At 39.2% G+C, this 27672-nt stretch overlaps 1 pseudogene; it reads right to left on the bottom strand.

Moving 5' to 3' along the window:
* Positions 1 to 6608: 6608 nt before the first annotated feature.
* Positions 6609 to 27672, bottom strand: part of LOC111747671 (NADH-ubiquinone oxidoreductase chain 5-like) — a 65380-nt pseudogene continuing 44316 nt past the window's right edge.

Here is a 27672-nt window from a genome sequence, read left to right as displayed (position 1 = left end):
GGTTTTGATGATAAAGTTAACAGTGTAGATTTCTGGTATTTGGGGGTTGTAAAAGGTGCCTAGAAACAGAATAGTTATAAGGGCATTTATTATGATGATATTGGCATACTCAGCTATGAAGAAAAGAGCAAAGGGCCGCAGTGCATTCTATATTGAAGCCAGAGACAAGTTCTGATTCTCCCTCGGTTAGATCAAATGGGGCTTGATTAGTGTCTGCTAGAGTCAAGATAAATCATATTATTGCTAGTGGTCATAAGGGGAAAATTAGTCATAGGTGTTCCTGGGTGATGCTGACAGCGATTAATGTGAAGGACCCATTTATTAGCATTACTGACAGGATAATGATTGCTAGAGAGACTTCATAGGAAATAGTTTGGGCTACTGCTGGTAGGGCTCCAGTTAGGGCGTATTTGGAGTTTGGTGCTCAACCTGATCATAGGATAGAGTATACAGCTAGGCTTGATATTGCAAGAATGAATAGTATGCTTAGATTTAAGTTAATTAAGGGGTAAGGCATTGGAAGGGGGACTCATATGGTTAGAGCTAGTATTAGGGCTAGAATGAGGGCAATAATAAATATGAGTTTTGAGGAGGTTAGGGGATGTAGGGGTTCTTTAATGAATAATTTAATTGTGTCTGCCATAGGTTGGAGGAGATCATATGGTCTGACAATGTTAGGGCCTTTGCGAAGTTGTACGTACCCTAGAACTTTTCATTCGATTAGGGTGAGAAAGGCTACTGCTAGTAAAATGGGGATAATTAATGAGAAGAGATTAATTAGGAACACTTAAGAATAGGAGTCGAACCTCTGTTTATAAAGGTTTAAGTTTTACGTTATAACCAGGCTATGCCATCTTAACAGACCCTGATCTTGGGCAGAGTGAATTTACTTATCTAAATTGAGATTAATTCATAAATTTACTTGAGGGCCCATTTCTCTTTTCCTTTCCTACTGGGAGAAATTGTCTATAGCTAGAAACAGACGTGGATTACTCGGTCTGAACTAGGATCACGTAGGACTTTGGTCTTTGAACAATTGAACCTTTAATAGTAGCTGAACCATTAGGATGTCCTGATCCAACATCGCGGTCGTAAACTCTACTATGGATAAAATCCAAAAACTAAACCCACTGCCTTCGAGTCGATTCCTACTTATAGCGACTCTAAAACAGAATTGTGCTGTTATCCCCAGGGTAACTTATTCCATTGATATAAGTATTGGGTCCATAAGTGATTTATAAATTTTTACTGCTTAAGTCTAGATTATAGTATCATTTGGAGGTTAATTTCTTCTCTAAGGTCACACCAACCAAAATTGTTAATTCATTGCAATGTCTGGTTATGCCTTGTAGGCTAGTGAAATTATAGCTGAATAGATTAACTTAAGCCCCATAGGGTCTCCTAGTTTTATATATATATATTCTCGCATCTTCATGAGGTCAGTTTCACTGATTAGAAGTAAGAGACACTTAAACCCTCGTGTGGCCATTCATACAAGTCCCCATTTAAGGAACAAATGATCGTGCTACCTTTGCACGGTCAGAGTACTGCAGCTGTTTAACATTTGTCACTGGGCACGCAGTGCCTCAAATCCTAATAATGCTAGAGGTGACGTTTTTGGTAAACAGGTAGGATTTGGTGTTTGCTGAGATTCTTTCACTTCTTTTAATCTTTCTCTTGAAGCACACCTGTGTTGGGCTAACAATGAATGTAATAAAGACTGTATTGATGGATCTAATTATTGGTTTGTTAACTGTCAGTGGGCATCCGATCTAATATAGGCTTGTGCAGGGAGAAATAGTTCTTGTTACTTGTATTAACATTATTTCTTCTATTTATATAGATTAGTCCAGTGTCATATCTAGGAGGTGGTCAGTTAATTTTTGGTATTTTTAATGTAAGCAGTTGTTGAGTTTTAACACTTTCTCTTAATTGAAGGCTGCTTTTGGCCAACTGTGGAATTATTGCTACTTATTCTCTAGTCAAGGTTGTATCCTGAATCAAAAGAGCTGTACCTCTTTTGAATAGCTCTAAAATTTACATTAGGATTATATTATTTCTTTTAGTAAGTTTTAGGTAGAACTAAAATTCTATCCTGTACAACTAGCTATCACCAGGCTCGGTTGGCTTTTCACCTCTATCTATAAGTCTTCTCACTATTTTGCCACATCGATAAGTTAGTCCCAGAGACTGCTCATAGGTAGCGTGTCTGGTTTCAGTCTTTCTGGCTACAGTTCTCTCTGTCAGATTATTCTAGTTAATTCATTATGCAAAAGGTACAAGGGTTAATCTTTGCTGTTTTGTACTATAAATTTGTCTTTCATCATTCCTTTGTGGTACTGTCTCTGTAGCGCCAAAGTAAAATTTCTATCTCCTGTAATTTTGTTTGGTAAATAAATGTTTTAATTTAGGGTGTTGTGTAAGTTGAGTGTAGGGTTTTTTGGGCTAGGTTTGGTTCAAAGTGGTCAGTATAAGATGAAATCTTCTGGGTGTAGGCCAGACACTTTGTACTAAGCTACACTTTGCGTTATCCAAGCACACTTTCCAGTATGCTTACCTTGTTACTGCTTGTCTCCTCTCATACTTGTTTAGGCTTATCACAGGATTAAAAAATTATACATAGTTAAAAATATTTGAGGAGGATGAGGGGCTGTGTGTGCATGCTACATGGCCTAATTCAATTAAGCTTTCCATTCTTAATTTACTACTAAATCCTCCTTCAGTCATTTTTTCATGATGACGTTCGTTAATATATTCTGAAGTAGAAAATATAGCCCATCTTGGACCACCACATAAAGCTACACCTTGAGCTAACTTTTTTATGCCAACTATGAAGCTTACTTTATTATCTTTTAAGGGTTTGCTGAAGATGGTGGTATATAGACTGAATTAGTGAGTGGTGGTAAGGTTTATCGGGGTTTATAGATTATGGGGACAGGCTCCTCTAGGTGGATATAAAGCACCCCCAAGTCCTTTGAGTTCTAAGCTTTAACTAGTAGTTCTCTGGTGAATAACTTTGTTAGTAGTTATCAAGGTTTAGGGCTAAGCATAGTGAAGTATCTAATCCCAGTTTGTGTTTTAGCTACCGTGTATTCTGAGTTCTTAAAGTCACTTTCGTAGATTATCTTCACTTTATCATCGGCTTTTTACAGCTTAGGTAAAATTTAACTTTATTTTATCTTGTTCTTAAACATGCTTTACGCCAGTGCATATTAATTTGGGTTAATGGTATGACCGCGGTGGCTGGCACGAAATTGACCATCCCTTTTGTAGTATAACTTAGTCTAACTTTCGTTAATAGCTAAATTTTTGTTACTGCTCTGTCCTGTGGGGGTGTGGTGGAGCAAGGCGTTATGAGCTACGTTGGGGTGTGGTTGATACCAGCTCCTTCTGATTGATAACAATGTGAAGGACATTCTCACTGGTGGGTGGATACTTGCATGTATAAATTTACTAACAAGTAAAAAGCCTAGGGCCAAACCTTTGTGTTTATGGAGTTGGGGTAATTTATCTAGGCTTTTTCAGCACCTTGCTTTTGTTTTAAGCTACATTAACAAGTGGGGGGAGGGTGGGAGAGGGTAGGAGCTATTTTCAAGCAAATTTAAAGGTTTATAAATTTAGATCTAGGGACATAGCTCTTAAAAAGAAAATAAATTATTTAAAGTGGCACATTAGTACTAGAGGTAAAATAGTTATTTTTATTGGTTGGCGATTGATCTTGTTTATTTAGCCATGCTCTTACTTTCATCTATAGTATAATCTGGCTTTTGGGGTTTGAACAAGATAAAAAAAAATATGCTTATAGAAACTGAGTTAAGAGTAATCAAGGGCGGTAGATGGGTTTGCATTAGATAGTTGCATAATAGTCTTATGTATGCATATGCATATGCGCTGGGAATTTAGGTTGAAAAAATTCTATGTCCTCGAGCATTGACTGAATAGCACCTTATATCTACATGCCAGAGTGTAATATTCAATTTAAGCTCAGCTACAAATTGCTTGACTGTGTTAGGGCCTCAGGCAGCCATAGCTGAGTCACAGCATTCCCCAAATTAAAAAGATACCAAATGCATGACACCACAGTTATGATAGTTGACTGATTAGTCATTAGTCCATCGAGATGTCTTATTTGAGGGGAAAGAGTGGGCGATTTTAGATGAAATGTCCCTGAAGAGAGAACCAGATGTCAGGTATGGATTCAGTAAAGAAACCTCCACAATCGATGGGCCCGGAGGGAGAAGACGAGCATGATTTGGGTGGGTTGCTGGTTTCTCGGAGGTAGGTGATTGAGAAACAGGCTTGGGAGGTGGTAAGCATGGTGACTAGAGCTTTCTCAGTGATGTGCTATGTACGACCAAGGACTTAGATGTACTATGCAATTCTAGAAAATACATGGGAGTGTAATAGTCATGGTTGCAATAGATTAATGAGTAATTATCATACTTAGACTGTCAACATGAATGTTATGTACTTGCTTATACACATGGGGTAAACAGTGTAATGCACGATTATACATAGTATGGGGTGTGCAAGATTAAACATAAATAGTACTATATATGGGTGAATACACATAATGCACGATGTACATAGTGAATATTTATATAAGCAGGGAATAATTTAAAGAGAATTTCAGCTTTGGGTGCTGATGGTGAGGTGACAGGCTTCTTCCCTGAATATCCTTAGAAGGTGAGTTTTCATTTATGATTTACAAGACCATTGTAATTTGTCATACTATAAGGGCGTTCATTTAAGGAGGTCATTTTCAATTAGTCCAGCAATTGGTATAAGGATTAAGATGTCAACAAACCCACTGTGGTCGAGTCGATTCTGACTCCTGGCGATCCTATAGGACAGAGTAGAACTGCCCCGTAGAGTTTCCAAGGAGCACCTGGTGGATTTGAACTGCTGACTTTTTGATTAGCAGCTGTAGCACTTAACAACTATGCCACTAGGGTTTCCATTAAGATGATATAGAAGTATAAAATTGAGGCCAGTTGGCCAATGATGATGTAAGGGTGTTCTATTGGCTGCCTGCTGATTCATGTAAGTGTGATTAGGTCTGCTACCAGAATTCAGAATTGGATTTGGCTAAGTGGTCAAAATGCTATGCTTCCTTGTTTAGATGTGTGGAGTAATAAGTGCTAAAATAAAAATGGAGAGTACTAGGGCTAGAAATCCTCCTAGTTTGTTTGGGATAGATTGTAGGATAGAGTAAGCAAATAAAAAGTACCATTCAGGTTTGATATGGGGTGCAGTGCTTAGTGAATTGGCTGGCATGTAATTGTCAGGGTCTCCTAATATGTCTGGAGAGAATAGGGCTAGGATAAGCAGTAAGAGGATAGAAGAAAAAATCCTAAAAGGTCTTTAATAGTGTAGTCGGGGTGAAATGAAATTTTGTCTGAGTCTGAGATTAAGCCTATGGGGTTGTTAGAGCCTGTTTTGTGAAGGAAAAGTAGATGGACTGCTGCTAGCACAGTTACAATGAATGGGAGGATAAAGTGGAAGGCAAAGAACTGGGTTAGGGTTGCTTTGTCTACTGAAAAGCCTCCTCAGACTCATTCCACTAGGTTTGTACCAATGTGTGGGACTGCTAAGAGAAGGTTTGTAATTACAGTTGCACCTCAGAATGATATTTGTCCTCATGAAAGTACCAAAAAAAAAACCAAATGCAGTGCCGTCGAGTCAATTCTGACTCATAGCGACCCTACAGGACATAGTAGAACTGCCCCATAGAGTTTCCAAGGAGGGCCTGGTAGATTCAAACTGCCGACCCTTTGGTTCGTCGCTGTAGCACTTAACCACTACGTGACATAGCCTATAAAGGCAGTGGCTACAACTGTGAATAACAGGATAATGCCAATGTTTCAAATTTCTGAGTTGAAATAAGAACAGTGGTAAATGCATTGTCCCATGTGTGCATATAGGCAGATGAAGAATATGGATGCTCCATTGGTGCGTAAATATTGGATAATTCAGCCATAGTTTACATCTCGGCAAATATGAGTGACAGATGAGAATGCGGTTGTTGTGTCTGACGTGTAGTGTATGGCTAAGAATAGTCCTGTTAAGATTTCATCAGGCACGCTCCCAGGAGTGAGCTGAAGTTTCGTCATGCTGAGATGTTTGATGACGCCAGGAGGTCAGTGAAGGAGTGATTGATAGTTTTTATTAGTGGGTGGGATTTTCAAATATTGGTCATTAAGTGTTCTTGTAGTTGAAATACAATGGTAATTTTTTCAGGTCATTAGTCGTGGTTATAGCCCATGTAAGAATAATAATGTGTGCCATTTTTATTATGAGTGTGCTTCTAATGGTGGGATTCACTGGATTTTCTTCTAAGCCTTCTATTTATGGGGGATTGGGTTTCGTTGTGAGTGGCGGGCTAGGGTGTGGAATTATTGTAAGTTTCAGAGGGTCTTTTTTGGGGTCGGTAGTGTTTTTAGCATATTTGGGTGGGATGATGATGGTTTTTGGTTATACTACCACTGTGGCCACTAAGGAGCACTCTGAGGCTTGGGGGTCAAATGTTGTTTTGAGTACATTACGTGTGAGATTATTAGTAGAAGGGCTTTTTGTGTTGTGATCATTAGATGGTGAGGGATTTGAGTTAGTGGGTTGTGATTCAAATAACTTAGAGAACTGCAAATTTTTTAATAGTGAAGAAATTGAGTTTATTCATGAAGAGTACTCTCGTGGGTCATCATGATATGATTATGGGTGTTGACTAGTAATGATAGTTGGGTAGGCCTTGTTCGTTGGTGTTTTTATTGTAATTGAGATTACTTGAGGATGTTAAAACCCACAGGATGATAAATAGGCCTGAGAGTATGAATAGTAGAAATGAGAGAAAATATATTTTGAGTATGCCTTTTTGATTTGACACTAGAGTGGCAACTGTTTTTTGTATAAATGCTAGGTTTGGGGGAATAGTTTTTGCTAATCAGGTTAAGTCTATAATAGTTGATGATAGCTTTTGGCTTATGTTAAGGCTGAGGTAGGATGGGGATCGGTGAATGATCATAGTATATTTGAGAATTTATATGGGTAGAGCGGAAAATAGAATTTTAGATTATATGTTATGGAGTTTAGTTTTATAGCTAGTATGAATCCTAATAAGGTAACTGCTAAGGCTATAAATTTTAGATAGTTAAAATGCACCGCCGTTGAGTTGATTCCGGCTCATAGTGACCCTGTAAGACAGAGTAGTACTGGCCCATAGAGTTTCCAAGGAGTGCCTGGTGGATTCGAACTGCTGACCACTTCGTTACTAGCAGTAGCACTTAACCATTATGCCACCAGGGTTTCCTTAGGCATGGTTATTTGTGGTACTGTGAATGGGATGATGTTTCTTGAGATAATAAAACCATAGAAAATACTGCCAAGCATCTCTTGTTTGATGGCACTAATGTTTTAATGAGGAAGGGGTTGTTTTCATTAATTTGGATTAGTGTGGAGTATCGTGGTTGTCTGCGTTAGGCAAAAAAGATGATTCGGGTGCTGTAGATTGCAGTTATGGAGGTGGCTATAAGGGTAATTGATAGGGCTCAGGTGTTGGTATAAGATGTGTTTGCTGCTTCGATGATAAAGTCTTTTGAGTAGAAGCCTGTCAGGAATGGAATGCCAGTTAATGCCAGGCTACCGATGATGAGAGCCATTGCAGTAAAAGGTATAGTTTATACAGTCCTACAATTTTGCGGATGTTTTGTTTGATGTGAATGATAGAACCATAGCATAGAAATAATATTGCTTTAAAAAATGCATTTGTGCAGATGTGGAGGAAGGCTAAGTGGGGTTAGTTAATTCCTATGGTGACTATCATTAGGCCTAGTTGGCTGGAGGTGGAGAATTCAATAATTTTTTTTTATAATTTTTATTGTACTTTAAGTGAAAGTTTACAAATCAAGTCAGTTTCTCACATAAAAACTTATATACGCTTTGCTACATACTCCCATTTACTCTCCCCCTAATTAGACAGCCCACTCTCTCCCTCCACTGTCTTTTCGTGTCCATTTTGTCAGCTTCTAACCCCCTCTATCCTCTCATCTACCCTCCAGGCAGGAGATGCCAACATAGTCTCAAGTGTCCATCTGTTCCAAGAAGCTCACTCCTCATCACCATCCCTCTCCAACCCATTGTCCAATCCAATCCAATCCATGTCTGAAGAGTTGGGTTCAGGAATGGTTCCTGACCTGGGCCAACAGAAGGACTGGGGGCCATGGCCACCAGCGTCCTTCCAGTCTCAGTCAGACAATTAAGTCTGGTCTTTTTATGAGAATTTTTGGTCTGCATCCCACTCCTCTCCTGCTCCCTCAGGGGTTCTCTATTGTGTTCCCTGTCATAGCAGTCATTGGTTGTAGTCGGGCACCATCTAGTTCTTCTGGTCTCAGGATGATGTAGTCTCTGGTTCATGTGGACCTTTCTGTCTCTTGGGCTCATAATCACCTTGTGTCCTTGTGTCGTCATTCTCCTTTGCTCCAGGTGTGTTGAGACCAATTGATGCATATTAGATGGCTGCTTGCTAGTGTTTAAGACCCCAGATGCCACTCTTCAAAGCGGGATGCAGAATGTTTTCTTAATAGATTTTATTATGCCAGTTGACTTAGATGTCCCCTGAAACCATGGTCCCCAAACCCCTGCCCCTGCTACGCTGGCCTTCGAAGCATTCAGTTTATTCAGGAAACTTCTTTGCTTTTGATTTTGTCTAATTGTTATGACCTCCCCTGTATTGAGTGTTGTCCTTCCCTTCACCTAAATTAGTTCTTATCTACTATCTAATTAGTGAATAACCCTCTCCCACCCTCTCACCCTCCCTCCTCTCGTAACCACAAACGAATGTTTTCTTCTCAGTTTAAACTATTTCTCAAGTTCTTATAATAGTGGTATTATACAATATTTGTCCTTTTGCAACTGACTAATTTCACTCAGCATAATGCCTTCCAGGTTCCTCCATGTTATGAAATGTTTCACAGATTCCTCACTGTTCTTTATCGATATGTAGTATTCCATTGTGTGAATATACCATAATTTATTTATCCATTCATCCATTGATGGGCACCTTGGTTGCTTCCATCTTTTTGCTATTATAAACAGAGCTGCAATAAACATGGGTGTGCATCTATCTGTTCGTGTAAAGGCTCTTATTTCTCTGGGCTATATTTCAAGGAGTGGGATTGCTGGATGGTATGGTAGTTCTATTTCTAGCTTCCTAAGGAAGTGGCAAATCGATTTCCAAAGTGGTCATACCATTTGACATTCTCACCAGCGGTGTATAAGTGTTCCAATCTCTCCACGGACTCTCCAACATTTATTATTTTGTGTTTTTCGGATTAATACCAGCCTTGTTGGAGTGAAATGAAATCTCATTTTAGTTTTGATCTGCATTTCTCTAATGGCTAATGATCGTGAACATTTCCTCATGTATCTGTTAGCTGACTGAATGTCTTCTTCAGTGAAGTGTCTGTTCATATCTTTTGCCCATTTTTTAATTGGATTATTTATCTTTTTGTAGTTGAGTTTTTGCAGTATCACATAGATTTTAGAGATCAGATGCTGATCAGAAATATCATAGCTAAAAACTTTTTCCCAGTCTGTAGGTAGTCATTTTACTCTTTTGGTAAAGTCTTTGGATGAGCATACTTGTTTGATTTTTTAGGAGCTCCCAGTTATCTAGTTTTTCTTCTGCATTCTTAATAATGTTTTGTATACTATTTATGCCATGTATTAGGGCTACTAACATTGTCCCTATTTTTTTCTTCCATGATCTTTATCATTTTAGATTTTATATGTAGGTCTTTGATCCATTTTGAGCTCGTTTTTGTGCATGGAGTGAGGTATGGGTCTCGTTTCACTTTTTTTGCAGATGGATATTGAGTTATGCCAACACCATTTGTTAAAATGACTCTCTTTTCCCCATTTAACTGTTTTGGGGACTTTGTGAAATATCAGCTGCTTATATGTGGATGGATTTATGTCTGGATTCTCAATTCTGTTTCATTGGTCTATGTATCCATTACTGTACCAGTACCAGGCTGTTTTGACTACTGTGGGGGTATAATAGATTCTAAAATCAGGTAAAGGAAGGCCTCCCACTTTCTTCTTCTTTTTCAGTAATGCCTTATTTATCTGGGGTGTCTTTCCCTTCCATATGAAGTTGGTGATTTGTTTCTCCATCTCTTTAAAGAATGTCGTTGGGATTTGGATCGGAATTACATTAAGTGTATAGATCGCTTTTGGTAGAACAGACATTTTTATAATGTTAAGTCTTCCTACCCATGAGCACGGTATGTTTTTCCACTTAAGTAAGTCTCTTTTGTTTTCTTGCAGAAGTCTACTGTAGTGTTCTTTGTCTAAGACTTTTACATCTCTGGTAAGATTTATTCCTAAGTATTTTATCTTCTTGGGGGCTACTGTAAATGGTATTGGCTTGGTGATTTCCTCTTGGATGGTCTTTTTGTTGTTGTAGAGGAATCCAACTGATTTTTGTATGTTTATCTTGTATCCCAATACTCTGCTGAACTCTTCTATTAGTTTCAGTAGTATTCTTGAGGATTCGTTAGGGTTTTCTGTGTATAAGATCATGTCATCTGCAAATAGAGATGCTTTTACTTCTTCCTTGCCAATCTGGATGCCCTTCATTTCTTTATCTAGCCTAATTGCTCTTGCTAGGACCTCCAGCACAATGTTGAATAAGAGTGGTGATAAAGGGCATCCTTGTCTGGTTCCCGTTCACAAGTGGAATGCTTTCAGAATCTTTCCATTTAGGATGATGCTGGCTGTTGGCTTTGTATAAATGCCCTTTATGATGTTAAGGAATTTTCCTTCTATTCCTATTTTACTGAGAGTTTTTACCATGAATTCAATAATTTTTTTAATGTCATTTTCTGTAAGGGTGCAGAGGGCCATGAATAAGCTGGTGATGGCGTCTAAACATAGGGTTTGAACAGAGGGGTTATTTCTAGGAGTGGATGGAAGCTGATGAGGAGAAATACTGCTGCTACTATTGTGCTAGAATGAAGTAGGGCTGATACTGGATTGGGGCCTTCTATAGCTGTTTAAACTCATGGGTGAAACCCGAATTGGGCTGATTTTCCTGTTGCAGCTAGTAAAAGGCCTAGGAGAGGGAGTAAGTCTTCTTTCAGGTCAATTAGGAAGGTTTGCTGGAGTTGTCCTGAGTTTGAGTGGAGCAGAAATCAGGCTATTGTTACAAGGAAGCCTACGTCTCCAACACAGTTGTACAAGACTGCCTGTAGGGCTGCTGTGTTAGCATCGGTTCATCCATACCATCAGCCAATTAATATGAAAGATATGATGCCAACCCCTTCTCAGCCCACAAATAATTGGAATAAGGTGTTAGCAGTTACTAGAATTATTATAGTGATTTTTTAAGAATAGTAGTATTTGAAGAATCAGTTAATGAAGAGGTCTGAGTATTTATCATAGCGAAAATTCTGCAATTGATCATGTAACAAAAAATACAATGGGAATAAACACTAGGGAGAAATAATCTAGTTTAAAGCTTAGGGAGAGTTTTAGAGTGTGGATTGTTATTTAATGTCAGAGATTAGCACTTCTTGTTTGATTGAATGAATATTAGGGCTGGAATTGTACTGGTTGTGAAAGCATAATATACAGTTATTTTCACATAGTGAGGAAAGTGTTTTGTAGACTTGTGATGGTGTTATTATGATGGGTAGAGTTAGAATAAGTGACGTTAAGGTGAAAGTAGAGAATGTATTAATTACTTTTATTTGGAGTTGCACCAAATTTTTGGTTCCTAAAACCAACGGATAACTCCCATCCTTTAAAAGTTAAGAAAACCATATTGTTAAGTATGGTATAAGGAATTAGCAGCTCTGCAGTTCTTTCTCAGTAAAGAAACAGGTTTTAGCTTTTGTTAAGGGATTCACAATCTAATATTTTAATTAAACTATATTTACAGCATATGAATCCCAGGATAATTTGGGGATTTAGAGATAGGACTAGAAGGGGAATGAGATGGAGGGCTATTAGGGCATTTTCTCGGGTAAATGAGGGTTTGCTGGCTTTGGCAGGGTGTGAAATTTCTCCTTGTTCGGTTGTAATTAATACGTAAAGGGTGTATAGTGCGGTAATTAGTATGCTGAATCCTATGAGGAGAATAGTAAGATTAGATCATGAAAATGATGCTAGGATGATAAATACTTCTCTGATTAAGTTAATTGAGGGTGGTAGTGCTAGGTTTCTTCGGCTGGCCAAGAGTTATCACATGGCTATTAGTGGCAGGAGGGTTTGTAAACCTCATGCTAAAATTATGGTTTGGCTGTGGATACGTTCGTAGTTACAGTTAGCTAACCAGAAAAGTATAGAGGAAATTAGACCATGAACAATTATTAGGGCAGCAGCTCCTATGAAACCTCATGGTGTTTTAATTAAAATAGCCATGATTACTAGGGCTGTATGGCTGATTGAAGAGTAGGTAATAAGGGAATTTAGGTCTGTTTGTTGTAGACAAAGCTGGTTATAACTATACCCCATAGCGACAATATAAGGAGTGGATAAGATATAAATCCTGTTAGGTGGTATACAAAGATTGTAATTCGTAATGTTCCGTACCCTCCCAGTTTTAGTAGGCTAGCAGCTAGGAAAATGGAGCCTGCAATAGGAGCTCCTATATGAGCTTTGAGTTACATGAACTTTGAGACTAGAAATCTAGCGTGGTCTTAACTCCTGAATTAAGGACTGCAAGATTTTACTTCACATCAACTGCAAACCAGATGCTTTAATTAAACTAAGTCCTCCTAGATTTCTAGAGTAGATTTCGAGTATAGACTTCTAGTCTCGAAACAGGGAAGAAATAAATTTCAGTTTATTAAAGCCACCCTCCTGTACTAGTTCCATTATAGCAACACTAAGAAGCTAAGATACTAGTGCAGCTAACTAATACCAACTGCTCAGTTGGGCATTCAAGACTTTCCCCAAAATGACCTTCATCTACCTTAGTTCTCACAGTACTTTAACCAATACCGGGTTTATATCTCCCTCAGAACACACTGCACTTTCCCATCTTTCTACCTCTAGAAATCTGTAAATGCCTTCCTATAATCAAGACCTTTCATGATGCTACCCATCTTCTAGTTCACGGTTTCTCCACCTTAGCACTCTTGGTATTCTGGGCCAGATGGTTCTTAACTGTGGGTCAACACCATGTGCATTGTATTATGTTTAGCAGCATTCCTGGCCTCCATTCACTAGATACCGAAGATAGAGGTAATAAATCCTCTCCCCGGCTGTGACAACCAGAAATGTCTCCAGACATTGCCAAATGCTCCCTGGGGTGATATCACACCTAGTTGAGAGCCACTGTTCTAGTCTCATCCCAAATGACACCTCCATGAAATTTTTTTTTTTGATACAGCTCTCACCTCTATCTAAAATATTTTTTTCTTTTCTTTTTTACTCTCCCCTATAACATTAAATCATATTCTCCCTTACTACAGATCTCCCCTGCTATTCCAAAGAAAAATGAACTAAGGAAAATTTTAGTAAGTTGAAGTGGCGTAAAGTGAAGAAGTAATTACCACTCATTTACATGGGAACATTTTTGAGCTTCCCAGACCACAAAAAAAATAACATATCAATTATGCCAAATAACACATAAAAACTGGATGGGAACTGTGAAGATTCTATTCATGTCCTTTGCACATTTTGTGATTGGGTTGTCTTTTTGTAGTTGCGTTCTTGTGGTTTTTTTTTTTTTTTTTTTAACATTTTAGAGATTAGACCCTTAAATTGATCAGATTTCTATATTGACATGCCTCACAGTTTTGTAGTAAAGGGGCCTATAAATTACTATGTATAAAACCTGTAAGTTAAGTATATATGATACACCAAAAAAAGACCATACTGACTGCCATTGAGTCGATTCTAACTCATAGTGACCCTATAGCACAGAGTAGAACTGTCCCGTAGAGTTTCCAAGGAAGGCCTGGTGGATTCAAACTGCTGGCCTTTTGGTTAGCAGCCATAGCACTTAACCACTATGCCACCAGGGTTTCCCTCCAGGGGAAGGGAAACTTAATAATTCATTACTAGTCTTCATTAAACACCTATTGTGTACCCAGCCTTGTGTTGAGTATGTTTAATTACATTGTCTCATTTAAACCTCAGAAGCCTAAAACAGCAACTGATGACGCTGTCATTAGTTGCTATGGAGTGGTTCTGACTCAGCATGACCTTATGTATAACAGGATAACATATTGCCCAGTCCTGCACAATCTTCCTGATCATTAGTAGTTTGTGTCCATTGTTGTAGCAATGAGCACAATCCATCTCATGGAAAGGTTTCCTTGCCTCTTTAATACTAGTTGGTCTTTCCTGATAATATAACCAAAGGAAGCAAATTGAATTATCATTATTCCGGCTTCTTAGGAACATTCTGGTTGTATTTCTCCTAAGACTGACTTGTTCCCTCTTATGGCAGTCCGTGGTGTAAACAATATTCATCACCAACACCGCACTTTGAATGCATCAATCCTTCTTCTGTCTTCCTTTTTCAATATCCATATTCCACATGCTTTTTTCTTATAAGGCGATTAAAAAGACCAAGACTTGGGGCCTCTTTTACAAATGAGGACACAGAGGATCATAGAGGGTAAACCTCTAGCCCAAGTTCACACAGCCATAAATGTGTAGAACAATATTCAAATCCAAGTCTTTCCTTTCTGACTTAATGCCTGGAAAGGCTCGGGATAGTAGACTGTGGAACCAGGCAATTGGGGGAAACCAGAACAGACACAAACGATACTTTTTCAGTTATTTTCTTTCCTCTATGGCTGCTCTAGCTCCAAGTCAGCACAAAGCATGAGTGGGGCCTCTTAGAAGCCACATGAGCTTCAGGGACATAAGGAAAGAATTTTGGATGCAGAAGGGACCAGTAGTTTCAGCCTCTACCTCTTCAGAGGGGAGGAAGGGATGCCTGTTGAACAAGCCATGAGAAGCAAATGAAATGGCAACTTCTCTATGAAGCTTGCCCTAAATTCTCTGAGTTTCAGATGAGTAGATAAGATCCAAATGTGCACATAGTGCTTATTAAAATCTCAGCAGTCCTCTGGATACCTTTGCTCATCTTCTACAACCACTCTCAGCCCTATTAGGATTTTTACTGTCATTAACCTCTATGAAATGGTAAGTTTAAATCCATTATTTCTGACTCATCAACTTAGCCATTCTCTATGGCCTTACTGCTATGATAGATGAGGATTCAGCTCTCTTGCACATTTTCCTTCCTTTCCTTCTATGTTCTCAATAGTCATTGCCAGATATACGGCAAAGCGATATTCACCCATGAATTCAGTTATCAACTGAATGACTCTGGGGATTGTTAAAAGAGAGACACTGAGGACCAGAGAAATTGACAGATTTCTCTAAGTACATTGCGAAATTCACAAAAGTTGCTGACCAATGTGGAATGCACCTGAGAACACGTAAACAAGAAGAGGGAGACACAGCGGAGACAGTGACTACCCAATTGTATAATATCTTTTTTGTGAGGTGACTTTGTTAACTGCAAATTTGCTTAAAGTTTACCCTGTGGAAATAGTTTAACTAAACAAACAAAAAAAAATTAACTTTACCCAATGTAATTTGGCTTTTGTTCTTTGTCCTGAGAAATAATCCTTGGAATTTCTTGAGCAGTTTAGGTGACTTTATTATCTGAAAACCTCTGACAACACCTGAGATTTTGTGCACATGAATAGAGGCTGGTCAGGCCACGGGCCCCAGCAGGAGACCAACATCAGCTAAGCTCAGGAAGGGCAGGGAGCATGATTCAAATTAATCATGCTAAGGTGAGCCTGTTACTATTTTCCACACTCTCTCTCTTTTCTCCTTAACAAAATTGCTGTAAATGGCCTAAGATGAATCTTCATTTTTAACTAAACAGAGAGGTTTCCCTCTGTGCACACCACTTAACTGGTTAAAGAAACAGTATATTCTTTAATGTCTTTTTCCTACTGTTACCACTTTGTGTTGTCCTGTCTAAAAGTGTTGTTTCCCATAAAAAGAAGAAGTCAGAACACAGGTGTGGGAATAGCCAGCCTCACAGACTGGCCAGTTAAAGTTCCTTACCAGACCAGTGTCCCCTTGGGCAAACTTCACTGTGGGTCACATCTAAAACCACAGGAGATTCAGCTTCGATTTTGACAGAGAGCTTGGCTTTGATCCAGAGAAACCTGTCTGTCTGGTTTCTACTTGTCAGAAGACACAGAGTATCAGGTCTGCATGTGGAGGTGGCCATCCATCTGGTGTGTCCAGAGACACAAGATACATAAGGCCAGAGTTTTGGAGTCAGACTCAACTCTCTTCTTTCTCTCACAACCCACATCCTCTCCATGAATAAATTCTGTCAACTTTACCTTCAGAACCTATCCAGCCCTGGTTCTATCACAACCTCCCGTGCTACCTGTGGTACAGTCACCATCATCTGTCACCTGCATCGCTGCAATAGCCTCCTAGTCTCCCTGCTTCCAGGCTCCCTTACCACCCATTACAGCCATAGTTTATGGTCCTCATCTGCAGCCACAGTGCTTCTTTTCAAAGATAGGCAGGTCAGGTTGTTCCTCTGCTGAACACCTCTCATTGGCTTCCCATTGTCCTCAGAATGCAGCTGAAATCCTTGCAGGGGTCTGTCTCAAGGCAATACAAGATCTGGGGTCTTTTTACCTCTCTGATCTCATTCTCGTCTCTCTCCGCTCCAGCAGATCTTGGCCTCCTTAGGATTCTCAAAACCCCCGGAAAATCCTCCTTCAGAACATTACACTTCCTGTTCCCTCTGCTTCGAAAACTTTCCCTAGGTAGCCTCCAACCTCACTCCTTCCTGTCCTCAGGTCTCTGATCAAATATCACCTTTTCAATGACCTCTACTCCCCAAAACTGTGGTAAGATAACATCATTTGTGCTAGTCTTTGTCAGTTATACTAAGGAATCCCATGAGTGCCATTATGCCAGTCTTAGCAATTTCTGTCTGATAAAATGTTGGATAATATACCAAAACAGGGGCAGTTTTCAAAGGTTTCTTTCATTAAGAATTAAAAAGTAGTAACAAATATAAACACCAAGAGGCAATAAAACTTGCACATTTATGTTATCAATACCACAGAGCACCACTAGGCAAAAATTCTTTAAAAAAAACTAAAAATTCACTGTACTCTTTTGCCATTTTAGGCCATTTTGAGGATCTCAAACTTGGTGTGGTAGCCAACCACCACATATGCCCCAAATAATCCTCACCTTATCTACAAAACTCAATTAGTGGGGTTGGTTTTAGGTTTCATTTTGAAGTATGCCCTAGTTGACATACCCAACAATATATGTGGCTGGTGTGATTCCAGAAAACCTGGTGGCATAGTGTTTCAGAGCTACAACTTTCAACATAATGGTCAAAATTTCGAATCCACCAGACGTTCCTTGGAAACACTATGCGGCAGTTCTGCTCTGTCATAGAGCATTGGTATGTGTCAAAATGGACTCAGTGGCAACAGGTTTGGTGTTCTCTTTTTTTTTCCTATGTGAGGAAATTACTGAGAGACAGTGAAGAAAACTGACATAGAGAAGGAATGCTTGGGACTAGGTCAGAGAGGGCCTGTGGGAAATCTGCCACCAGTTATTGCAGGCTCAGATACAGTAGGTTTCAAAATTCTGACAAAGGTATCCCTTATTTTAATGATTCAGATAACTGAGGTTAATAAAAAAAAAAAAAAAAGAGAGGTTAATAAAAAGACATAAATAGAACAAAGAGTGGAGGATTGCTCATGCCAGACACTGCCTCCTTGCAAAGAATCTAAAGCTTTAAAAGAATCGTATTGCAAGGAAAAGCCTATGGTGAAATTCTCTTAAGAAATTGCTCTGAGCTTTCAGTAAGGACATTGCCTACAGGTGATGTGCAGGCCTTGTGGAGCCATCCTGCCTCCAGGCAGAAGGTGTCAGCTCACTGAGTGCAGCACTACTCTGAGTGCCAAGTTAGGAACAGGGGTACCAAATGCAAAACCCAGTGAAGAGGGACAATAGGGAAAGGATCAGGAGAGGATCCACAAATGAGGAGGGATGTAAGACAGAGAGTATGAAAGTTGCCTACTTTCAAGGATTCTTCCCTCTAACAAAGAAGGTGTAAGGAAAGAAGGAGAGAGCCTAAACATTTGGATTCTATCTACATAAATAATTTTTCCTTGTGTAATTTATTGGATTCTTTTGTGAAAATGTTATTTGATGATATAAGCTTTTGCAAACATTATATTGGTAGTCCCATAATAAAAAAAAAAAATTTTTTTATTAGTCCCTTACCTTTGTACCTACTGTCATCCTGAAAATGCACGTGAAATACAAATGCTGTGATGAACTTATATGTTAAACAGGGTTTCCATTCCTAGGTAAATAAAAACATTATCAAAATCCATCATGTGTACACCATTTTCAATAATGTTTATTATCAGCAATTTCTTTAAATTCAATTATCTCCACATTATTTCTGCAACTATTAAAATAGTCAAAACCAAAGAAATTGAAGCATAAGGTTTCTTCTGAGCACTCTTTCTATATGAAACCAGGGGGATCAATTTTTTTTTTTTCTAAAAGCAAGTGGCTCAAAATAGAGTAGTAACAATTGCTAAAAACTAAATGGTTGAATTAGTTTTTTAAAAATAGTATTTGGTTGTTTCATGATTTAAAAAACACTTTGCAAACTGAAGAAGTATGAGTCTCCCAGCATGAAGAACATGATCTACAAAGATGGTAGGGCTAGGGCCATAAGAAGGATGAGGAAGGATAGTGTTCCGCATAATAAAAGGAGAAAATTAAGGTTCCAGGAGATGTGTGGTTCCTAGGGCTCTAGAGAAAACTGAAGGTTGGAGAGCCTGGAGAGGAGTCTTGAGGGGAAGGTGGTAAGAGAACATGGTGGTGTAAAACCTCTCTGTTTAAACCTCAGATTTGCAAAAGACCTTGGACTCCCAAATGCCTTTTCTTACTTTGTTGGCAAAGGGGTCAAAGGAGAAAAGGAGCTAAATTTTGTATGTGTGTGGTGCTGAGCACAGATATGAGGGAAGCTAAACCCATTGTGGCTGAGTTGGTTCCAATTTATAGCAACTCCACAGGACAGAGTAGAACTGCCCCTATTGTCTCTGAGGCTGTAAGTCTTTATAGAAGCAGACTGCCACATCTTTCTCCTGGAGAACAGCTGCTGGGTTGTGACCTTTTGGTTAGCAGCTGAACTCATAACCACTGTGCCATCAGGACTTGTATAAGAGAAGCTAAGGAAGATGCAATGCCTGTGAGGTGAAGAGACCAGGGAGAGAAAAAATTAGAACCAAGAGTGAGCATGCAAATATAAAACGATGTATAGGCCCACCGGATGGATGGTGATATTCTACACAGATCAGAAAACTTCCTGGTCAGGGGCTAGCAGGACAATAGCAAGAGAGCTTGGTCTTATTTGATGTTTTCATTCTGTTCTACCTGCAGATACAGGTTCCTTTGGAGTTCAGCAGCTCTCATAAAGGGAGCCCAGCTAGAGGACAGATGTTACCAGAAATGTGTTGTTTACTTGGAAATGCAGAGCCAGGGCCTACGGAGAAAGATTTTGAATTGTGCTGCACTACTCTACAAAAAGGTGCTGAATACGCAGGCCTCTGAAACTGAGTGGCAAGGAAGGATGGCTAAGAATTCTCCCAGGCAATGTAAGAGCTGCTGGGCCTTCCAGGTCAAAATTTCCATTGTGCACACAAAGGCATACACTATGAACACACTACGCACAAATAGCAAAGAGAAAAAGCCTGTTAAATGTACTGTGACCCTAGTGACCCTTGCCAAGAGTAGCACAAGAAGGTGCTGTTGAACTGAGAAACAGATAAATGATGCATTTCTGGGAACATTAATATGATCTCAACCTTGGGAAGGGTAGGACAGAAAGAGTCAACATTAAGAGGTTATTTTTGTAGATTAACATGTACTTACCTTTTTTTTTTTTTTAATCTGTGAAGCTAGTATATAACCGTAATATTAAAATTGCTATATTTGAAGCTTTAAGGGGATCATTCCTATTTGGTGTCTTCAAGTTGTTTTTTTGATTCATGGAGACCTTGTGTGAGAGAGAACTTCCCCATAGTGTTTTCTAGGCTGTAATCTTTACAGGAACAGAATGTCCGTTCTTTCTCTGGTGAAGCTCTGGGGCTGGTAGCATTGGTCCACCTTTTGGTGAGCAACCGAGTGCTTAACCATTACACAACCAGGACTCCTTATTAAAGGGTTAGAGGAGATGTAACCGATGTAAATGAGCAGGAGAAAAACCCCTAATAGTCTTGCAGACCACTCAGGCCTGTGTAATTAAATTATATTTCACTGCATCTTGGGTTAGCATTAATGTGAACCCATCAAGCTCTCCAACATAGCACTGCATATGAACAACCTCTACCTCTGGATGTTATCTCATTTGGGAATAGGGTTATCTTCATAATACTAATGAGAACATATCCCTACAGAGCTTGTCTTAAAGCTAATCACTTTTGAGATATAAAGAACAGCATAGAAACAGAGGCAAGTGCACACAAAGAGGAAAGATAGATGGTATGAGCAAATCCCAAGAAGGAAAAGCACTAGAGTTAGAGAAGCTGCGACAAGGATTTTCTTCCATGGTGGATAGAGAAGGACTCTTCCCCTAGAGCAAATACCCTGAATTTAAACTTCCAGTCTCAAAACAGTGAAGAAATCAATTTCAGTTTATTAAAGCCACCCTCTTGTACTAGTTCTGTTATAGCAACACTAGGAAACTCAGATTCTAGTGCAGTTAATTAAGTACCAACTGCTCAGTTGGGCATTCAAGACTTTCCCCAAAATGACCTTCATCTTCTACCCTAGTTCTCCCTGTACTTTTACCAATACCAGGTTTATATCTCCCTCAGAACACACTGCACTTTCCCATCTTTCTACCTCTAGAAATCTGTAAATGCCTTCCTATAATCAAGACCTTTCATGATGCTACCCATCTTCTAGTTCACAGTTTCTCCACCTTAGCACTCTTGGTATTCTGGGCCAGATGGTTCTTAACTGTGGGTCAACATCATGTGCATTGTATTATGTTTAGCAGCATTCCTGGCCTCCATTCACTAGATACCCAAGATAGAGGTAATAAATCCTCTCCCCAGCTGTGACAACCAGAAATGTCTCCAGACATTGCCAAATGCTCCCTGGGGTGATATCACACCTAGTTGAGAGCCACTGTTCTAGTCTCATCCCAAATGACACCTCCATGAAAATTTTTTTTTTTGATACAGCTCTCACCTCTATCTAAAATATTTTTTTCTTTTCTTTTTTACTCTCCCCTATAACATTAAATCATATTCTCTCTTACTTACAGGTCTTCCCTGCTATTCCAAAGAAGAATGATCTTAGGAAAATTTTCTCAAGTTGAAGTGGTGTAAAGCGAAGAAGTAATTACCATTCATTTACATGGGAACATTTTTTGAGCTTCCCAGAGCACAAAAAAATAACTTACCAATCTTGCCAAATAACACAGAAACCTGGATGGGAACTGTGAATGTTCTGTTCATGCCCTTTGCACATTTTGTGATTGGGTTGTTTGTGTTTTTGTGGTTGTGGTGTTGTGGGCTTTATTTTAAAATACACTTTAGAGGTTAGACTCTTATGTTCATCAGATTTTTATACTGACGTGGCTCACAGTTTTGCTGTAAAGGGGTCTATAAATTACAAAGTACACCATAAATTATGTATATATGATAGAATCTGTAAAACTTAATCCTCCCGGGAACAGAAAACTTAATAATTCATTACTAGTCTTCATTAAACACCTACCGTGTACCCAGCATTGTGTTGAGTATGTTTAATTACATTGTCTCATTTAAACCTCAGAAGCCTAAAACAGCAACTGATGTTGTTGTCTTTGGTTGCTGTGGAGTCATTCTGACTGAGCCTGAACTCACATAACAGAATAATAACACATTGCCCAGTCCTACGCAATCATCTTGATCGTTGGTAGTTTGTGTTCTATATCATAGCAATTAGCACAATCCATCTCATGGAAAGGTTTCCTTGCTTCTTTCCTACCAGTTGGCCTTTCCTGATGATGTGACCAAAGTAAGCAAACAGAAATGTCATCATTCTGCCTTCATAGGAACATTCTGGTTGTATTTCTCCTAAGACTGACTTGTTCCCTCTTATGGCAGTCCATGGTGTAAACAATATTCATCACCAACACCGCACTTTGAATGCTTCAATCCTTCTTCTGTCTTCCTTTTTCAATATCCAGATTGCACATGCTTTTTTCTTATAAGGTGATTAAAAAGACCAAGACTTGGGGCCTCTTTTACAAATGAGGACACAGAGGATCATAGAGGGTACACCTCTTGCCCAAGTTCACACAGCCATAAATGTGTAGAACAACCTTCAAATCCAAATCTTTCCTTTCTGACTTAATGCCTGGAAAGCCACAGGATAGTAGGATGTGGAACCAAGGAACTGGAGGAAACTAGAACAGAGACAAAGAATATTTCAGTTATTTTCTTTCCTCTGTGGCTGCTCTAGCTCTAAGTCGACATAAAGCATGAGTGGGGTCTCTTAGTAGCTATGTGAGCTTCGGACTTGAGGAAATAATTTTGGGTGTAGAAGAGACCAGTAGTTTCAGCTTGTACCCCTTCAGAGGTGAGGAAGGAATGCCTATTGAACAAGCCATGAGAAGCAAATGAAATGGGAACTTCTCTATGAAGCTTGCCCTAAATTCTCTGAGTTTCAGGTGAGTAGATAAGACCCAAATGTGCACACAGTGCTTATTAAAATCTCAGCAATCCTCTTGATACCTTCGCTCATCTTCTACAACCACTCTCAACTCTATTAGGATTTTTACTCTGATTAACCTCTATGAAATGGTAAGTTTAAATCCATTATTTCTGACCCAACAATTTTTAGCCATTCTCTATAGCTTACTGGCATGATAGATGAGGATTCGGTTCTCTTGCACATTTTCCTTCCATGTTCTCGATAGTCATTACCGGATATATGGTAAAGCGATATTCACCCATGAATTCAGTTATCGACTCAATGATTCTGGGGATTGTTAAAAGAGAGAAACTGAGGACCAGAGAAATTGACGAGGGATTTCTCTAAGTACATTGTGAAATTCACAAAGGTCACTGACCAATGTGGAATGCACCTGAGAACACTTAAACAGGAAGAGGGAGACACAGTGGAGACAGTGATTACCCAATTCTCTAAATTCCTTTTTTGTGAGGTGACTTCATTAAGTGCAAATTCACTTAAAGCTTACTCTGTAGAAAAAATTTAACTTTATCCATTGTAATTTGGCTTTTGTTCTTTTTCTTGAGAAATAATCCTTGGAATTTCTTGAGCAACTTAGGTGACTTATCATTTGAAAACCTTTGACAATACATGATATTTTCTGTAAAGGAATAGAGGCTGGCCAAGGGACAAGCACCAGCAGGTGACCAAAACTGACTAACCTTAGAAAGGGCAGGGAGCGTGAATTCAAATTAATCATGCTAAGGTTAGTCAGTTATTTAACTTTCTTCCACATTCTCTCTCTTTTCTCCTTAAGAAAATTGCTGTAAGTGGCCTAAGTTCAATCTTCCTGCTTGACTAATCAGAGATGTGTTCCTCTGGGCACACCTCTTAATTGGTTAAAAAAACAGTATATGGTTTAATGTCTTTGTGCTACTGTTACTATTTGTGTTGTGCTGTCTAAAAGTGTTGTTTGCCATAAAAAGGAGAACCATAAGTTAGAACACAGGCATAGGAACCGTCAGCCTGTTGTTAGAGCCAGCCTCACAGTCAGGCCAGTTAAGGGTCCTTACTACACCAGTTTTCCACTTGGACAAACTTCACTGTGGGTCACATATAAAACCACAGGAGGTTCACTGTCCATTTTGGTTTTCTCAGAGAGCTTGGTTTTGACCCAGAGAAAGCCTTCTCTCAGGTTTCCACTTGTCAGAGGACACAGAGAGTCAGTTCTGCATATGGAGGTAGCCATCCAGAGACACAAGGTACTTAAGGCCAGAATTTTGGAGTCAGACTCAACTCCCTTATTTCACGACCCATGTGTTCTCCATCAATAAATTCTGTCAACTTTACCTTCAGAATCTATCCAGCCCTGGTTCTATCACAGCCTCCCGTGCTGCCCGTGGTGCAGTCACCATCACCCTTCACCAGCAACGCTGCAATAGCCTCCTAGTCTCCCTGCTTCCAGGCTCCCTTACCACCCATTACAGCCATAGTTTATGCTCCTCATCTGCAGTCACAGTGCTTCTTTTCCAAGATAGACAAATAGGTCATTCCTCTGCTGAACACCTCTCATTGGCTTCCCATTGTCCTCAGTGCAGCTGAAATTCTTGCAGTGGTCTGTCTCAAGGCAATACAAGATCTGGGGTCTCTTTATCTCTCTGATCTCATTCTCATCTCTCTCCACTCCAGCAGATCTTGGCCTCCTTAGGGTTCTTCAAAATCCTTCTTCAGAACATTTATACTTCGTGTTTCCTCTGCTTCGAGAACTTTCCCTAGGTAGCCTCCAACCTTACTCCCCCCTGTCCTCAGGTCTCTGATCAAATATCACCTTTTCCATGACCTCTCCTCCCCAAAACTGTGGTAAAATAGCATTATTCATGCTAGTCTTTGTCAGTTATAATAAGGAATTCCTTGAGCGCCATTACGTTGATCTTAGCAGCACCTCTCTGATAAAGTATTAGATAATATACCAAAACAGACAAATTTCAAGAGTTTCTTTCATTAAGAATTGAAAATTGGTACCAAATATAAACACCAAGAGGTAATAAAACTTGCACATTTATGTTATCAATATCACAGAGCATCATTAGGCAAAAATATTTAAAAAGGACTAAAAATTCACTGTACTCTTTTGCTATTTTAGGCCATTTTGAGGATCTCAAACTTGGTGTGGTAGCTAACCACTACATAGGCCCCCAAAGATCCTCACCTTATCTACAGAATACAGTTTGTGGGCTTGGTTTTAAGTTTCAGTTTGAAGTATGCCCTAGTTGACATACTCAACAATATATGTGGCTGGTGGGATTTCCAGGAACTCTGGTGGCATAATGTTTAAAAGGTGCAGCTACTAACCAAATGGTCAGCAATTTGAATCTACCAGATGTTCCTTGGAAACACAATGGGCAGTTGGCAATATGTTTGGTGTTCTCTCTCTCTCTCATTTTTTTTTTTTTAACTTTGTGAGGAAGTTACTGAGATTTAGTGAAGACAACTGACAGAGAGAAAGAATACTTGGAACTAGGTCAGAGAGGGCCTGAGGGAAATGTGCCACCAGTTATTGGAGACTCAGACCCTGTAGGTTTCAAAATTCTGACAAATGTATCCCTTATTTTCACGTTTCAAATGACTGAAGTTAATAAACAGACATGAACAGAAGAAAGAGTGGGGGGTTGCTCATGTCAGACACTGCCTCCTTGGAAAGAATCTGAAGCTTTAAGAGACCTGCTTTGCTTTGGTCTCTATGTATTTGCCTGTGTATTTCATATAAGTGGGCTCATACAAGATTTGTCCTTTGTATCTGACTTATTTCACTCAGCACGATGTTTTCGAGGTTCATCCATGTCATCCCATATACCAGGACTTCATTTCTTCTTGTGGCTGAGTGGTATTCCATTATATGGATAGACCACATTTTGTTTATCCGTTCATCCACAGAGGTTTTTTTTTTTCTTTTAATCAACGATTTTGAGAATAGTTTATAACGCAATAAATTGCGCAGATTCTAAGGGTACAGTGTGATGAACTATGATAAACATATCACCTGAGTAACTAGCACCCTCATAAGATGGAAAACACTTTCATCATCCAGAAATTTCCTTTGTGGCCCTTAGTAATCAATTTCCCCAAGCCCCACCCAAAGTGACCTCTGATTAGATGTTATCATAAGAGACTGGTTTTTCTGGTTCTGGAATTTTATATAAATAGCATCATCCAATATGTACTCTTCTGAGCCTGGCTTCTTTGACTCAATCTGTCCACATGATTCATCCAGGCTGTTGTGCTCAGTGTCCCCCATGTTGGGGGGACGGTTCAGCGGAGGCGTGGCAGGATCTGACTGACATTTAGAAATCAGTTTTAGATTGATCAAGTTCCAAGAGTGTGGGATTTGTCCCTAAAAAATGTTCATTAAAAATGCAGTATAATCATATAATGGAATGTTGCTCGGCAATAAGACACGAGGCATGTCACATGTCGTGACATGGATGAACCTTAAAAACATTGGGATGAATGAAAGAAACCAATCACAAAGGACCACATCACATGATTCCATTTATAGAGAATGTCCAGCATGGGCAAATCCATAGGGACAGAATATAAATCATTATTCCCAGGGCAGTGGTAATGGTTGCCCGACATGATGAACGGAATCAGTGCCACTGAGGGTGTTGGGGAGAAATGGGGATGGACTACTAATGGGTATAAGGCTTATTTTGAGGTGATGAAAATGTTCTAACATTGGTTGTGGTGATGGTTGCTCATTCTTTGAATGTACTAAAAACCATTGAGTTGTATACTTTAAGTAAGTGAATTGTATGGGACAGGGATGATATCACAATAAAGTTGTTACAGAAAAAATCCACCTCCCTGCCACCGTGGGAAGGTAAAAAAAAAAAAAGAGGAGGAGACCTGCTTTGCAAGGAAAAGCCTTCCTATGGTGAAATTCTCTTACGAAATTGCTCTGAGCTTTCAGTAAGTAAATTGGCCAAAGTTGATGTGCAGGCCTTGTGGAGCCATCTGGCCTCCAGGCAGAAGGTGTCAGCTCACTGTGCACAGCACTACTCTGAGTAGGAAGTTAGGAACAGGGGTGCCCAGTGTGAAGCACAGTGAAGCATGGACTACAGGAAAGGATTAGGAGAGGATCCACAGACCAGGAAGGATATAAGACAGAGAGTATGAAAGTTGCCTACTTCAAGGATTCTGCTAACAAACAAGATGTAAAGAAAGAAGAAGAGAACCTAAATGTGTGGGTTCCATCTATATAAAGGGGATAATAATTTCTCCTTGTGTAATTTATTGGATCCTTTTGTGGAAATGTTATTTGATGATCTAAGTGCTATTGCAAATGTTATGTAGGAAGTCCCATACTACTGTACCTACTCTCATCCTGAAAAGGCATGTGAAATACCAATGTTAGAATGAGCTTATATGTTAAATGCAGTTTCCATTTCTAGGTAAATGAGAATATTATCAAAATCCATCTTGTATACACCATTTTCAATAATGTTTATTTTCAGAACTTTAAGCAATTTCTTTAAATTCAATTATCTCCACATTTTTCTACAACTATTAAAATAATCAAAACCAAAGAAACTGAAGCATAAGATTTCTTTTAAAAACTCATTCTATATGCAAACAGGGTGATCAATTTTTTTTTTTCTAAAAACACGTGGCTCAAAATAGAGTAGTTACAATTACTAAAAACTAAATGGTTGAATTAGTTTAAAAACTAGTATTTGGTTTTTTCATGATTTAATAAACAATTTGCGAATAGAAGAAGTATGAGTCTCCCAGCATGAAGAACATGATCTACAAAGATGGTAGGGCTGGGGCCATGAGAAGGACAAGGAAGGATGCTGTTCTGCATAATAAAAGGGGAAAATTAAGGTTCCAGGAGATGTG

This window comes from Loxodonta africana, chromosome 7 (assembly GCF_030014295.1).
Source record: "Loxodonta africana isolate mLoxAfr1 chromosome 7, mLoxAfr1.hap2, whole genome shotgun sequence".
Lineage (NCBI taxonomy): Eukaryota > Metazoa > Chordata > Mammalia > Proboscidea > Elephantidae > Loxodonta > Loxodonta africana.
Note: the sequence above shows the minus strand (reverse complement) of the source record. Positions and strands in the feature narration are given on the sequence as shown.